Source organism: Peromyscus californicus, unplaced genomic scaffold (genome assembly GCF_007827085.1).
Source record: "Peromyscus californicus insignis strain IS unplaced genomic scaffold, ASM782708v3 Scaffold_6__1_contigs__length_162567912, whole genome shotgun sequence".
Taxonomy (NCBI): Eukaryota; Metazoa; Chordata; class Mammalia; order Rodentia; family Cricetidae; genus Peromyscus; species Peromyscus californicus.
In genome coordinates, this window is record NW_026294584.1 from 12,184,318 (window position 1) to 12,198,619 (window position 14,302).

Below are 14,302 nucleotides of genomic sequence, written 5' to 3' on the forward strand. Positions count from 1 at the left end.
AGTACAAATTGATCCCCTTATGAAGGGATCAATTCTACTTTCTCCAAGAAGCACGAGATAATGACCTCACAATTCTCCCCTTGGGGAATCTGGTGTTTCTACCTCTCCAAAATCTACATACATTTTCTAAACCTCATTTAAAAATAACAAGAATTCCGTTCTTAAGAAGCATGTACAGGATTTATTGACTCTTGTATTTCTAACACTTGCCCAGAAGCAGACAGTTAAAATTTTAGAGTAATATAAAATCTCAAGTAAGTGTCTAATTTATGAGCTAACTATTTATGCATTTATGTTTGGGCATAGAATCAAAATTTAATAAACATATTCACTTATTCAATAAGCATCTAATATTCACTACATATCAATTACTGTTCTCATACTTGAATATGGCAGTGTACACCAAACTTTCTGCTCTCTTCGGGCACATTTTCTGTTTGAAGTAAAACAATTAACAAGAGAGGTAAACAAAATCTATGTGTACTGCATATCTAGAAACACTCTGTGAACAAAAAGTAAGAGAGGGGTGGTATGTACAACATATACATTGTAGAGAATATGACCAGGAACTTTATGGTGAAGATATGAATCTGGCCATATAAGAAACTTGAGAAAAATATCCAAGGTAAATGGAATAACAAACACAAAGCCCTGAGACAGAGCCTGCCTGAGTGGTGAGACAGATCAAATGGATTGTGAGAAGGCAATATTTTGAAATAATGTAAGGAGTAGTGACTGGAAAGGTAAAAACATGCTGTATGCACACGACAATCACACTGGCCATGGTTACGATTCTGGGTTTGACTTCAGCAAAAGAAGAAATATTCAAAGTTCTGAGCAGAAAAATTGCACGATGAGATTGATCTAAGGGACAATTTGATTGATATAATCTTAATGTGGGTGGAGCAGAAGCAGGGAAAACTGGTGCTCAGCAAAGTGGCTACATTCTGATTTGGACCTGGGAGGTAGAAATGCCTAACTAAAGTATTTTTGTAGATAAAAATCTTCAGCAATGTCAGTCAGAGTGAATAAGAATGTTCCCCATCTTTCCTTTTTTGTACATGAAAACATGATTAGCTTTCTGAAACTCCCAATAGTATCAATTTTTAGAGTTTTTTCTAAACCTATATCTGGTTTGTTCATGTCTCACACCACCCCCCCCCCCACCCCCCCACACACACAAAAGAAATGTGCTACTGACTCTACCTGTAATGCAGTAATTACACGTGCAAATGAGCCTCTCACTTATTTTGGTCCTGGGAAAATGCCATTCATCAAATTTATGAATGCAATGAAATCACTTCTTCCATGTTTATTAAAAGTCATTATGAAAATGTTATCTCTGGGTTCAGCTGACAGTTTTAAACTTAATGTGACTTTTAATCAATGGCAACAAAATCAATTATGTCACCACTAAGCACTCTAAGGAAAGTAAATTACTACCAGCCGAAAGGACTTTCACTTCAATTTGGGACTTTGCATACATCAAAAAAGAAAAAAGAAAACTCAAACTGTGACCAGAGAAATGAGAACCATAGTTTCTTATAGTTCTGTGTAGTGGAAAGTTTCCCTATTTAAGAAAGAAAAGCTATCAATCACCATGGTATTCCAAATATCTTGCAAATGTCACCTGATTTTACTGAGTAGTACACGCTCACAAAGTAAATGTGAAAGGACGTGATCAATCTTATATATTATACTTACATATTTTTATAAATACACACGCTGACTGGCATTTTATCACAGAGCTCATTTGTTTGCTTAATCATTCAAATATTTATTTCTTGCACCCTGTCAATCTAAGCCTGAAGTAAGATTTGAATTTGTTTGAAAAGTGCTGAACAGATGAGGGATGCATAGTTCAATGAATGGGCAAATAGATGGATCAATCAAATGACAGAGGCTTCTAATGTGAGACTTAAGTTACAATTTCAACATTGATTTTCACCATCTATTGAAATGTCCACCTATCCTTGCTACATATTTTTCTACTCAATAATGGGAGATAATAGATTTTAGATTTTAAATGTGTCTTTCTTTTTTTTAATTTTTATTTTTATTTTGCAATACAATTCAGTTCTACATATCAGCCACAGATTCCCTTGTTCTCCCCACTCCGGCCCCCCTCACCTTCCCCCTTTCTAATATATTTCTGAAGAAAATACACTTTTCTGCTCTCTAACCAAAGTGATATCCAGCCACCATGTTCAGTGGTCCTTATCAGAAGGTCCATAATGTGATTAAAAAATAAGATTCTCCAACTATAAACTAGAAACACAAATATGTTCTAATCTAAATATCATCCTTATTAAAACTTCATAGGAATAAATTATGTTATAAAAATAGAAATGTTCTCATAGCTTATAATCAAGAGAAATAAATTTTACTCTATTCCTTTATGTAGTTAAAATTTCATCCCCCTCAACATCTTGTTCTACTCAGTCTCAACAGGATAGATTCTCCATATGAGGGAGAAACTGTTTTCAACAGCTTGTTTTGGTAATTCTTTTGGTGACTCAAAACTGAACATACTTTATCAGTGAGACTGTCACAAGTTATCTTTTTTTAATATAAAGAGTTAATGTGACATGAACCTTAAAAAATAAACCATTAGGGGTATTTATCACAAACAAAATTATAATTTTAAACTCAGTGCTTAATAATGCCAAATATCACAGCAGAATCGCAAGAGTACTCAAGAGACAGAAAGTGAGCATAGACAATGTTAGTGTAGTCCTCACCAAATGCAAGTTAGTCTTCAAGAGATGCCCAGAATCTGCAATATACATTAACTCAATTCTTTCATTGGGGTAATGATAGCAAACAACTTATCAGCGAGAAAAAGTCATCCAATTAAAACATCCATCCTTGGGTCCAGTTTATGATATATTTGGTTTTGTGGTGTTCATAAAATTGTAATTGAAATAGACTCAGTCAATTTAGATGTTTTACTTTTCTGTTTACCATATTGAAACCCTCTTGAATTTTGTTCCTTCATTGGACTTTGTGTATTGGGCATTCAGTGTTGAACTCTCAGCACTATTTGCTAACACAACACCCATAATGCCTTGAAGTGGATATTTTCAGTCCCATGAATCAGTTACCATGTCTGTTGAATACATGTAGAATGCTTTAAAATATGTCTTCTTAGAAAGGGTTCTTCTTCTTTCTCAGTCACTTCAGATAAACAATCATTGTTGATAGACTTTCATATTAACATGACCATCAATTTCTGTACCCTGTCTTTTATTGCCAAGTAAGGACCAGTGATGTTTCTCAGAGCAGTTGTTCCTAATTTCCTCTTTTACAATTTCTCTAAATCTTTTAATCCACATGAACTTCAGACATAAGGGTAAATTGTAAAGTGAGCTCTCAGTTCTCATATGCACACCAAGTTTCTTCTGTTGTCTACAGCTTACAACACTGATATAGTTTTCACAATTAACCAAAATTAATATACTATAATTATTACATTGATGTTTCTTCAGTTGTCTGTAGTTTTTTGCATGAGTTCAGTTTTCATCCAATTGAAGATAGTACATTCACATCTAGGAGCCATGCATCTTAACACCACTCTTGGATGTAAGAATTGCTCAGCTTTATCTTGGTTTGGGCAACCTTGATTATTTTAAGGAATGTTAGCAACTGTTTCATTTTTATTTTATTTACTTTGTCTTCTTTCTCTCTACTTGATGCAGGGCTCATACTGTTTACTGAGCTTCAGTGATTTATGCTTGTTTTCTCTGTGTTTTTTTTCTCTCTCTCTGTGAAACTTGTTTTAGTAATACACTCCAGATTTTATCTTTTGGAGACTTCCACTGTGAAAGCAAGATAATCAGTGAGTCTTGTTCTATCCGAAAATGTCTATTTTCATCTTTATTAGCTGTATAATCCCAGTCTATAGGAGGCCTCTCTTCAAATTGATGCACATTCTACCTTACCCTTATTATGCCTTCAATAAAACTACAGATACTATTAATTTCTCAAGCACATTCCTGTAATATGCTTTCTCATCAGGACTGCCCACAAATAATGATGTGGAAACTTGTTATTAATTACAAAAGCTAGACCTTAGCTTAGGTTTGTCCCACTAACTCTTATAACTTAAATTAACCCATTTATATCAATCTACATTCTGTCATGTGGCATTACATCTCTTTCATCTTGCACCTCCTGTTTCCTCTCCAGGTCTAGCTTGTGACTCCACCTTTCTTCTTTCCAGAATCCTCTCTCTTCCTGGAAGTCCCACCTAACCTCTTCCTAGCTATTGGCCATTCAGCCTTTTATTACACCAGTCACAGCAATACATTTTCACACAGTGTATAAATATCCCACAACATTTCCCCCTTTTGTCTAAATAAAAAGGGAAGGTTTTAACTCTAAATAGTAAAACTATATACAATATGAACAATTAGCAAGTAAGAATTACATTCATAATATTTAGTCCATATGTATTTGGAAAATTCAAAAAAAGTACTGTATGTATTATCTATCCTATCATAGTGAGTCCAAAGTTTTATAGCTAAACCATTTTCTATCATAACTTGTATTACCATCCTAAAAACATCTTCTTAGATAAACAACTTAAACTTTTATGTTTTTATAAACTTTATATCTTTTATAAATTTCTTTTCTGAATTTGGTAACAAGAAAAACTTTCACTATAACTATCTAGTCTTTGACCCCATCAAAGGCTTGAGAAGGATTTGATATTACCTGAGTAAACACAAAGTGCTGAGCAAGCAACTTCTAAAACTATAGAAATGACAGAAACAGCTGGCTGCCTAGACAGTCACCCAAGGTTCCTCTACAACTTTGGGGCATCTATCTTCAGCCTGAGGCCTAGAATATCTGACAGACTTTTCTGTGAAGCAGAAATTTTGAAGGGCTGTCCTACCTTGTCTTGGCAAAGTTCAGCAGTCACTTTCTTTTGTGTCCTCTTGTCCAATTTGGATAGCATACTGTCAGCAGTCAAGGCAAGGGCAGTTTCTTGCCCAATATCTAACTTTGCCATAATAAAAGCAAACTCCACATGGAGGTTCTTCAATATCCATCATCCTTTTTTGAAGTAAATTGATGCTGCCAGGAGCAGATGTGTCTCACTGTCATGAAGAGCCTTAGGTTATTAAAACATCTTAAATGCCATATTCTGTAGGTCTCTGAAGTGTTTGAAGACCAACTCTCTACCTAAAATATATCTGTGTTTGACCTTGAAAATATTCCTAACATGGCCACACATTTGGTTATTAGATGACTAACTACTAACACATTTCTTAATTATCTTAAATAGTTTGTAATAATAACTTTCAAGGACTAGAAATTTACATCACATTGTTAAATGAGCTGCATAGACACAATACCTTAAACAAAAGTAGAAACATATATATACATGTATATATAATAACAAAAATAACCTTAAATTTGTATCAACATACAAAAAATCTTAAGAGTAGAAACATACAGAGTATTTTCTAACAAAAATAACCTTAAATTTGAATTACTATACAAAAATCTATACCAATTTAAAATATTTGAAATTAATAGTTGCTTTTTAGTTTAAACTAGATTCAATAATCTACCCTTTTATCCTATCATCCCCATTTTTTCTTTTCAAAAAAAGATCATTGAAACTAACCTCCCTTGCTTAGTTTACTCCCTTACCATGACCAGTAACAATTTGCAACCAACTCCTCTAAATGATGACAAACATCCATAACCCATCAAATGACCAAAAACCCTACCTCTTAGTAATGTGGGCATCATGTTCTCTAGACTGTTTCTTGTTGTCTAAGGGTGACAGCATCTTTAGGGGACCCTGTATTGTTTTTTGTTTAGTCTCTGTGTGGTGGGAAAGTGTAGAGCTTATCTGAAGTCCTGGCTTGAGTAGACTGTGAGGCTGGGCCATCTCACCTAGCAGTTTTGAAGTTGTTCTGGATGTAGAATCTTGAGGAAACTGCAACAGAGTCATTTTGAGTCTGGATCACTTGGGCTACTTGTTTTCATTGGAGTCTGTTCCTTTTTTTCTGAAAACATACAAACTTTTAAAGGTAACATATATATCTGCATTAACACAAGTATGGAATGTGCAGTATGCACAAGTCAGTTAAAGATGATCTTTTGTTTTATGTTTGAGCAGGTGAAAGGCATCTGTTAACTTTATAAGTTTGTTTAGACTGTATATCCAAACTGTAATATAAATCTCTATCCATGCTGTACGTAAGGATGGCATGTAATAATAAGTCATGAGGACTCTATAGACAAAAAGATTTATCACATCTCATCCAGTCTCAGAGCTGCTCCCATGTCGAGAGATCAGCATACACATCACCTAAACTGTAGTTTTTCTTGGTTTCTTTTTTGGTATCTGTAGACAAGATTTTCAGGTTTCCCCCAATCAAATCTGATCTTTGTTAATTTTGAAGAGAATCATAATGTTTTGTTTCCTGTGGAAATATAAGCATCATCTCTCCCACAATGCAACATATTTACTGAATTCCATTTTGAAGTTAAAACATTTTCAAAATACATAAGTTGGTTTAATTTGGGAGTTTCCATAATCCAATGTCTCTCAGCAGCTTTTGTTTTTTTGTACATTAGCATTTAAAAAATTCAGTGTCCACAAAGCACCATAAAGGATCCAGATGCCCTCTATATTTCCCATCCTTATATGGCTTATTCTCTTTACATTACTTTAGTCTTTCTTCAAAGACTTTAACTAATTTTTTTCTATGATGGTCTGTACCCATCTTCTTTTTCTTTATTTGATGTTTTTAAACACACTGTCACCTGTTCAGAAGTTTCATCAGCCTGAACCTGGTTTGTTCGTTTGTTTTGTTATTGTTAGTTTGTGTGTGTGTGTGTGTGTGTGTGTGTGTGTGTGTGTGTGAGAGAGAGAGAGAGAGAGAGAGAGAGAGAGAGAGAGAGAGAGAGAGAGAGAACATGCGTAACACATCTGCAGTCTCCTCTGACCATGTGAGCCAAAATTAAACTGCTAGGCTACCACCATGTGGCTCTACTTAGCCTGTGGTATGCTGGTGGTTGGCTCCACCCCCCTCAGTTCTGTGAGAGCCTAATCTCTGCCCCAGCTCTAGGAATTTGTTGTATCTGCCTGAAACAGGAGTTTGAACCCAGTGTGGGCTGCTCAAGTGCTCAGCTACACAGCACGGCCTCTTAAAAGAGCCAGCCTACCTGACTACCTGAGAGACCACAGTGGCCAGGAAGCCAGGAAGGATTTTTTTTTTAGCTTTCTCAGGCCTTGTGTGGATATACATGGCTCCATGTTTGGTGCCCTATATAACATGTTTTCTTGTTGGAACCACCAGCCTGCAAATAATGACACAAAGACTTATTATTATTACGAAAGATATGCCTTAGCTTAGGCTTGTCCCACTAGCTCTTATAACTTAAATTAACACATTAATCTATGTGCTGTCATGTGACAATACCTCTCTTTCATCTTGAACCTCCTGTTTCCACCTTTGCGACTCCACCTTTCTTTTTTTTTTTTTTTTTTTTTTTTTTTTTTGGTTTTTCGAGACAGGGTTTCTCTGTGTAGCTTTGTGCCTTTCCTGGAACTCGCTTTGGAGACCAGGCTGGCCTCGAACTCACAGAGATCCATGACTCCACCTTTCTTCCACCCAGAGTCCTCTCTCTCTCTCCAGAAGTCCCACTTAACCTTTTCTTTTGATGTTCAGCTTTTTATTACACCATCACAGCAATACATTTTCACACAGTGTGCAAATACCTCACAACATGTTCCTTCAGGATAAAGAAAATATTAGCATGCCACCCATTAGTGACCGTCATTAGGAACCTCATCTACTCCTAATTTTAATTTTTATTTTGCGTTCTTCTTCCTAGTTTTCTCCTTTTAAATGTGTTCAGATTTTGTATAGACACATGCTACCAAATGGTGAACAAGCTAGTCTTTCCTCTTGGAATGAGGTAGAGAGAAACAGATCAAAATTAAATTGTTATAAACAATGTAGAAGGAAAGTAGAAGAGAGTTTACCTTTAAACTCCAGAAATCAAGTTATCTCGGGCAACTTAAAATGCATTAGTGTGACCAACTCAAACCAAAATAAAGATTGCTAAGTGAGTCACAGAGAGTTGCTTATAGGGAAAAAAAGTATTTTAAATAGCCTCATCTCAATCTTCCAGGTCTATTTAGTCAATTTTTCTTGCCCAAGATTGTCTTTGTACAACTTTGAAAAGATGTTCTCTGTGGTTCCTTATAGCCTGGATCTTCTCAGCAGTTTTTCCATCTGGTTCATATTTCACTGTTACATCTGTTGGAATTCTTTGGGTCTCAAACATCCATTCTGACCTTCTAACAGCTAAGTCAGACCTTCTAAATTGTTGTTAACAGTTTAACTGTGATCTGCATCTCTTTATCTCATTCCAAGAAGATAGCTTAGCCTGTTCATCTGAAGTGCCTCCTCCCATTCTCATTCCTCATCCAGAAAATCCTAACATACAACTCAGGGACACTCATAATTTGGGTGCCTAAAATCAGAATTAGCAGGTAAAGTGTAGTCACCACAATTTCAAACCAACTTTGACCATCAGAGTTCACTGCTTTCATAAATCACTCCCTTGATCTTAAAAGCAGGTGATGTAGCATAAACACTAACAGAATGAGAGGCAGCTGGTCTAGCACTGCCTACGCTGGTGAGAAGCAAGAGCCTCACCCGCGTTCTGTAGAACATATGACATCTCATTGCCCTGCCACTTAAAAGCAGAAAATAGTGCCGTTCCTTGTGATGGCTAAAAGAACCAATTGAAGCAGCTTCCCATGAAATAGCAGGACAGCCTGTGCCAAGGAACTGTCAAGGTCTTTCTCTCATTGTCTCACCCAATGGTGACTACATCCAGGAATGATGATGAGGTGACCTGTGCTGCTAGAGTTTGTCTAAGGCACAGGTGCTTTCAGCCGTGCCTGAGTAGACTGTCACTTTCCTAGGACATTGTTAATATGCTCCAGTGACCCATCAAAGTCAAAGTCCCACCTGGCCAATTTACAAAAGCCTGAGGCCCAATGCCACCCACCTAGAATGTGTGAGCTAAAAACCAACATTAAAATTGAAAAAAAAAATACCCATATGGCATGCTATAAAAAGTTACCACCTACCAAAGGCACAAAAAAGAAACATGACTCCCACCCCTACTCTTGTGTGGTAAAACAAAACCCAAAGGCACCCTTTTGGACCATGCAGGGTCTTTCTTCAACAATATGTCTTTACATCCAAGGTCCCCTTTCTTCCAAATTTCTACTCCATACTTGTTGTCAAGGTGCTAGTCTTCAGATTTAGAAGATTGTTTTTGCCTGTTGAAGTTCAAAACTAACTGAGAGCTCATAAAATGAATCAGACAAGGGATGCCATCATTATTACTGAGGAATTTGGCTGGCTTTATAAATTATACTTGTAGACAGAATGCATCTCTGATCATATAGCCCAAAAGTCAGGTCAACTGTATGTTGTTGTTGTGTGCTTAACCACTCTGTATGTTATGCACGGAGCAGAGTACCACACTTCATCTGACAAAAAGAATATGGTTTGAATGGTGCAGTGGGCTATTATTTCTTGTACCTCTAGGAAACAAGTGAAACTTACTTGTCATTTAAGTTCGGGCTTTATGTAATCGCAATATGTATTTATTCAGAGATATTAAAAAGTAGACAAAATATGAAGCAAAGAGTGAAGGAAGTAGCACATAGCCTGCTCGTTCTCCTATGTTATGTTAGTTGTGTGAAGTTTGACTCCACATCCTCTGCAATAGACAAGGGAAGCCTACTTAATCTTGAGGTCTTAGATGCAAACAAGAAAAGAAGTGATTCTCCCACTCAATTAAAAATCATTGTTGGATTTCTTTTTTCTTTTTCTTTCTTTCTTTTTTTTTTTTTTTACAAACACAACAATGTTATCTAACATTATCTTTAAAAAAATTTAATTTGGAAAAAACACCTATACTTCACAGAAGAAAGTTTACAATGAAAAAATTTAAAGTTTGAAGCAATGCTTAATTGAAAGTAAGAAGCTATTTTGCTAATGGAAATTTCAATTTTAAGAAAATAAGTAAATCTGGTAATCACTTTGCAATTACTAGCAATTTATTTTGAAACACTGAACTGTAGTGGGTAGCCATTCCAGCTTTGATCTGGAAGTTCCAACCCCCATTGAGGCTTCGGCAACTGTAGGCGTGACAGGGACCGTGGACATGGACGGTGGCGGTTGACCGAGCAGAGCTCCAGAGAACACTGCTGGACTGAGATACACCTTCCCCAGACCCTGAGACCTACCTATCCTTTCATTTGTAAGTTACCCACTAAATAAATCTTCCTTTTAACTACGTGGATCGGCCTTAATAATTTCGACAATACTGAACAAGTATTTTACATAATCAGTGGAAACAGAATCTAGGACTTGGTCTTACTATGCAAACGTATTTATGTGGCCTCAGAAGTTTACTCAGCTTTGACTAGTTGCTGAAATGATCTAACAGCAATTTTCCTTTAGCTTGGCTATTTTAGTTGAGACTCTATAGCAAAACCAGCTTGTTCGTTTCCCACTTTGTATTTAAAGTCATCCACTCACAGCATCGTGGAAAAAAGGGCATTCGGGGGTAAAGAGAAAGTGACCTTCAAAAGTAAATGATGGATTCTGAAGGACACAGAATTAGGACATAAATGCAATGTCACTCGTAAGGGCATCATCTCCGGAGTCAGACAGACCAAACTGCTAATCTTAGCCCCACCATTTACTATGTGGGCAAGCCACTTAACCTCACTAATTCAGTCTCTTGTCTTTATATAAAAATAACAATACTTCACTCCCAGGGTCTTATCATATGAATTAATAAGACAATGTGTATAAATCTCTAACAGTGCATGACCCATAGAAAGTGGCCACAAATAGAAACACTCTTATTTGTTTAATCACAAGAAAAAAGAACGATACAGAAACAGCCCCCACACAAGACGAATAGTCACTTGCCACTGTGGTTGTCATTGGTGCTATTGAAGTTATTTCTGGATCTCTCTGCCTTCTAGGCATAGGATAGAATTGCATCTCTGGCCCCCTTGCGGGTGCTGGGATTCATTCCACCAGTAAGCTATGCACAGAATCTATGCACATCTCTTCTTGCACACAGCATTTAAGTGGCGATATGAGGCCCTCTTGTTCCGTTTGCACAATGGACATTTCAGAAGGTAGCTGCTCCATTAGCCTGGGTCACAGAATAACAGAGCTATTTACTGCTGAGCATCAGTCAATGAGCAGCGTGATTGTTGTTTCCAGCAAAGGAATTTGGAAATTGTTTTCTACCCAGAAGAATTTGGTCAGCTCTGGCAGATGTACATAGTAGATCTCATCTGTCTAATACATAAATAATTACATTGCCAAAACTTACACTTTAAACTTCATATTCCTACATCAATCACCCTTCTGTGATTATAGAAGCAGCTGGTGGGCAATATCTGTGCCATTCACTCATTCAGTGGAAGCTTTCAAACATTGCTCTAGGACCCATTCCTCCAAGGTTGACTGAATCATGGGACAGACAAAAAATTATGAATATTAACCAAATATTTAACCTTATATAATAGAGACATGTAACACCATTATGCCTCCCAGTCATTATATTCATGGGTTTATAACTCTATTAGTTTCTAAAACAGCTGGAACTCCCAGTAATGACTATTCCTTAACGTTAAATTTTGCCCTGGAGAGGCATCTGCTACCTGGGCACACTTTTATTAGGGATGGACTTATTTGATAATACATTTACAAGCCAAAGCTACTAAATATTAACGTTTGTGGACAAGATAGACTCTGCAGAATTATGAGGGGAATGAGGGTTGGTCTATAAGTAACAAAGTGTAAAGTATACACTGGAACAGAGTAATATGTAATGAAGTTGAATGCACCATAAAATCACTGTCCAGTGACCAGGCAACAGTGAATGGCAGGCTAGGATACTCGAATGCATGCTGGGTAAAAAATCATGTCTTGTGAGTAAAATTCTAGTTTTATTATGTATTTCTTATGTGTCTTAAACAAGTCACTTTATTTGTAATTTTACATTTAAGATTTTTTAAAATTCAAAGTATCGATGTAAAATCTAGAAGAGGGAGCCTTTTTAAATCTAAAAACTGCTATTCAGAGAAATAGTTTTATAATGTACACAAAGGGATACTGAGAAAAGACTTCATGAACTCTGTATTAGCTGCAGCTATTTCTGCAGCTGGAGAAATAATGGAGGAAATAACAGTTATCTGCAGTTATCTAATAAAGTCATTAAAAAATGATAAGGCTAGTGAATGTTTTCCCTTGCCTCGTGTTTTACTGTCTGTGCCAGTCGCAGAGAGAGCAGGGTGTTCCTAGAATGAAGTTTCTCTTAGCTTTGTTCCAATATCCACTTCCGGAATGAACGGATGACAGGTTTGCCACAAGGGTCACAGCTGGAATACAGTCTGTCATGGGATCTGGGTAGGAAATAGTTTGAGGAGCGCTGGGCTGCCCGGCTCCTCTGTGAGCCGCTGGGTGATCTTACTCTGCATTCTCGGATCTCTGTGTGGTCACTGAACATGAGATGAAGGAATCCAGGGGCAAATTAAATAGCTGCCTTTTGCTCTTCCCTCTCCTCTTGCAAACAGAAGGAAGAAAGGCACTGTGGCACTGCATTCTAATGATTGTAACAAATCAGAACGCGTGTAGCAGCAACTTTTACAGTAAGAATGATTGTGTTTTAGGAAAACTAATGCATCAGCAAAGGAAAGATCTGTGACTACCACATAATTGTAATAAACATTTTCCCAGAAGTTCAGTGCAAGTCTGCTTTTCCAGTGTGAGACAATTGGGTTTGAGCAGCACGGATGTTAATTCTGGTGAGGTAACGGAGTTGTCACAGGTCACCGCTAATTTGGCACTGCATCTAACTGAAGTATCATGCCCTGGGTCACTGACTCCACTACCAAGCTGAACCAGAGAATAGAAGCAATTACCTAATTAATGTTCTTTTTTCAATTGCTAACATAATTCAAACCAAATATGTTTTGCCTGAGAAAAACACTTCCCTGAAACATTAAATTCATTTTATTAAATTCTGGCTTAGAAATGATAGCAAGCTTAATGTCCCTCATTTACATTCATGTGCTAAACTCCACCCAAAAATCTTTACTAAAAAGCTTTTGCACTAGACCAGGAATTAATACATTTTATTACTAAGGACATTAAATATTTTTTTCCTGGTTGTAAAGTTTTCCCAGATATGTAACCCTCACATGGTATAAGCATGCATTAATTAATAAGAAGAAATAATTAAATAATTATTTTTAAACCTAGGCAGGTTCAGTAAGCTTAGAAGGTGGGAATTGAGGAATTTTGTTTGATTTTTTTAAATTAAAATAGTATTTGCAAAGTGCCAAAAAATAAAAAATCAGGATGCTATAAATCATATAGTAAGATAATCTGAAATACAATTAGTATATTTATCTGTAGCTACCTCCCATAGTCTATGGTGTATGGTTAAATAATTTCTAAAAGCTAGGTCTTATATTGATAGAGCATTCTCTGACTGTATTCTGCACAATCCCAAGGGCTATAGTACACTCATCTGTCCTGCTCACCCAGTACATAGCCTGGTGACAGGCACAGACTCGGTGCTCAGTATAGATTACTGAGTAAATCCCCAACAACAAAACTTCCAGGAGTATCTCATACTTCAGATATCAAAACTTGAATTACAGCCCAGGAAACTCTCTCCAGTATATGAAAGATATAAAAAGAGGGAAGTGTTGGGATTATTTCCCCAGTCAGACATTACTGGGTAGCCAGCACCAAACCGATCTCATTTACCTTCTATTTTAAGGCTTTACACTATGGAAGCTAGAAAGCTAATTATACTCTTTCCAACGTAATTTGCATTTGGAAGCAATTGGCCAATGAAGACAAACATCCCTACCACACTGTATGGTTGAAAGAAAAGTTATGCATTCTTGATAGAAGGGCAAATACAACACATCCTATTTATTGATGCTTCCTGATGTGATAGCTGGGCTGGAGCAGCAATATTCCAACATGAAGGAAAAGACAGTGATGCTGACCATGACAACCCTGAGCCACCGAAGCAACCCCAAATTCTGTCTATTTCTGTAATCATCACATATTAAAAAAACTAGAAGAGGAGCACTATTTGATTCAGTTGTTATCAGTGACGTCATGTGTTACTAGCAGCCAGAAAGCATGTCTAGATGGCAGGATTCCTTTCTTCTTGCATGTGTGTTTTTAAAACTTAGTCTTGA

General features: G+C 36.7%; 1 long non-coding RNA gene across 1 annotated transcript; it reads right to left on the bottom strand.

Annotated features, from left to right (window-relative positions):
• Positions 1-1,207: 1,207 nt before the first annotated feature.
• LOC128098984 (uncharacterized) lies at positions 1,208-7,427 on the bottom strand. The gene is made up of 3 exons (XR_008214406.1): positions 5,911-7,427; positions 4,898-5,102; positions 1,208-3,818 (listed from the first exon to the last, which is right to left on the bottom strand). It is a non-coding gene; the product is annotated as an uncharacterized LOC128098984 (long non-coding RNA).
• Between the last annotated feature and the right edge of the window lie 6,875 nt (positions 7,428-14,302).